Consider the following 2,892-nt stretch of genomic DNA (forward strand, 5'->3'; position numbering starts at 1 on the left):
CCCAATCCCGATATGCGTGGCTCCCCTCATCCCCAATCCCGGTATGCGTGGCTCCCCTCATCCCCAATCCCGGTATGCGTGGCTCCCCTCATCCCCAATCCCGGTATGCGTGGCACCCCTCATCCCCAATCCCGGTATGCGTGGCTCCCCTCATCCCCAATCCCGGTATGCGTGGCTCCCCTCATCCCCAATCCCGGTATGCGTGGCTCCCCTCATGCCCAATCCCGGTATGCGTGGCACCCCTCATGCCCAATCCCGGTATGCGTGGCACCCCTCATCCCCAATCCCGGTATGCGTGGCACCCCTCATCCCCAATCCCGGTATGCGTGGCACCCCTCATCCCCAATCCCGGTATGCGTGGCACCCCTCATCCCCAATCCCGGTATGCGTGGCACCCCTCATCCCCAATCCCGGTATGCGTGCCTCCCCTCATGCCCAATCCCGGTATGCGTGCCTCCCCTCATGCCCAATCCCGGTATGCGTGCCTCCCCTCATGCCCAATCCCGGTATGCGTGCCTCCCCTCATGCCCAATCCCGGTATGCGTGGCTCCCCTCAATCCCAATCCCGGTATGCGTGGCACCCCTCATTCCCAATCCCGGTATGCGTGGCACCCCTCATCCCCAATCCCGGTATGCGTGGCACCCCTCATCCCCAATCCCGGTGTGCGTGGCACCCCTCATCCCCAATCCCGGTGTGCGTGGCTCCCCTCATCCCCAATCCCGGTATGCTGGTATGTGCTGCCCCCCTCCTGGTATTTGTGCTGCCCCCATCCTGTCCCCACCATTCTATCCTGGTATGCATGGCGCTCCTCATCCCTATCCTGGTATGCATGGTCCCTCATCCGAATCCCGGTATGCGTGGCTCCCCTCATCCCTAATCCCAGTATGCGTGGTACCCCTCACCCCTGGTATGCGTGGCTCCCCTCCTCCCCATTCCCGATATGCGTGGCTCCCCTCCTCCCCAACCCCGGTATGCGTGGCTCCCCTCCTCCCCAACCCCGGCATGCGTGGCTCCCCTCCTCCCCAACCCCGGCATGCGTGGCTCCCCTCATTCCCAACCCCGGCATGCGTGGCTCCCCTCATTCCCAACCCCGGCATGCGTGGCTCCCCTCATTCCCAATCCCGGCATGCGTGGCTCCCCTCATTCCCAATCCCGGCATGCGTGGCTCCCCTCATTCCCAATCCCGGCATGCGTGGCTCCCCTCATTCCCAATCCAGGCATGCGTGGCTCCCCTCATCCCCAATCCCGGCATGCGTGGCTCCCCTCAATCCCAATCCCGGCATGCGTGGCTCCCCTCATCCCCAACCCCGGCATGCGTGGCTCCCCTCATCCCCAACCCCGGCATGCGTGGCTCCCCTCATCCCCAACCCCGGCATGCGTGGCTCCCCTCATCCCCAACCCCGGCATGCGTGGCTCCCCTCATCCCCAATCCCGGCATGCGTGGCTCCCCTCATTCCCAATCCCGGCATGCGTGGCTCCCCTCATCCCCAATCCCGGCATGCGTGGCTCCCCTCAGTCCCAATCCCGGCATGCGTGGCTCCCCTCAGTCCCAATCCCGGCATGCGTGGCTCCCCTCATTCCCAATCCCGGCATGCGTGGCTCCCCTCATTCCCAATCCCGGCATGCGTGGCTCCCCTCATTCCCAATCCCGGCATGCGTGGCTCCCCTCATTCCCAATCCCGGTATGCGTGGCTCCCCTCATTCCCAATCCCGGTATGCGTGCCTCCCCTCATCCCCAATCCCGGTATGCGTGGCTCCCCTTACCCCCCAATCCTGGTATATGCATGGTCCCCTCACCCCACAATCCTGGTATATGCATGGTCCCCTCACCCTACAATCCTGGTATATGCATGGTCCCCTCACCTCACAATCCTGATATGTGTGGCCCCCTCATCCCTTTCACACTGTACACACATACAAAAAAAATAAACAGTTATACTCACCTTTCTTCTCTGTGCTCCAGCGCTGCTGCGTCCTGTTCTGCCGGAGGCCGGGGGAGGAGTGCGGCGCTGGAGCACCGCGCTGTCCGGCGCCATTTTGCTGAAGACACACTGTAAATGTGTCTTCAGTAAAATGGCGAAGGATAACGCTATGCGCACGCGCCGATCCAACGCCTCACTCCGCCCCCGCTCTCCGGCCAGAAGAGAGGTGCCGTGGCAACACTCCTCCCGGTCAGGTAAGTATGCAAGTATGGCGCCGGAGATCGCGTTATGCGTTCACTGTCTACGCATACCGCGATCTCCGGCGCCATACACCTCCTCTTACCTGTAACGGCTGGATGCCTGCTTCTGTCTGGAGCCAGACTGCGCGTCACGCATGCGCAGTCTATCGAGGCTTCAGACAGGGACACGCATCCCCGGTTATATTATAGATATATATTCCGGCCAATTTTTGGGGTTTTGCGTGAAATTATGTCCAATTTGCCTTTTTTTCTCTTTTTTTGTGTGGTTCCAATACACACAAAGGAAATAAACATGTGTATAATAAAACATGTGTAATTGCAATAATTTTTTGGGAGAAATACTTTGTTTTCTGAAACAGTTTCAAGGGTGCCAACACTTTTGGCCATGACTGTATATGCAGGTAGAGTCCTTAATATAAGTGATATCTCTTCATGCTGTAGAGAGTGTTATAGCTCAGTCTTATACAGTGCCTACAAGTAGTATTCAACCCCCTGCAGATTTAGCTGGTTGACACATGCGGAATTAACTTGGCATTGTGACATTTGTACTGTAGATCAGCCTGGAAGTAGGAAATGCACTGCAGCAAATTTTTTTTTTTTTTTTTAAAAAACGTTAAAAGTTAATTCAGAGTGTCATTTATTATTCAACCCCTCAAACCACAAGAATTCTGTTTGGTCCCCCTAAAGTATTAAGAAGTAGTTCAGGCAC

The sequence above is a fragment of the Phyllobates terribilis genome, unplaced genomic scaffold (assembly GCF_046119375.1).
Source record: "Phyllobates terribilis strain yellow unplaced genomic scaffold, ASM4611937v1 Scaffold_1__5_contigs__length_1240528914, whole genome shotgun sequence".
NCBI classification, from domain to species: domain Eukaryota; kingdom Metazoa; phylum Chordata; class Amphibia; order Anura; family Dendrobatidae; genus Phyllobates; species Phyllobates terribilis.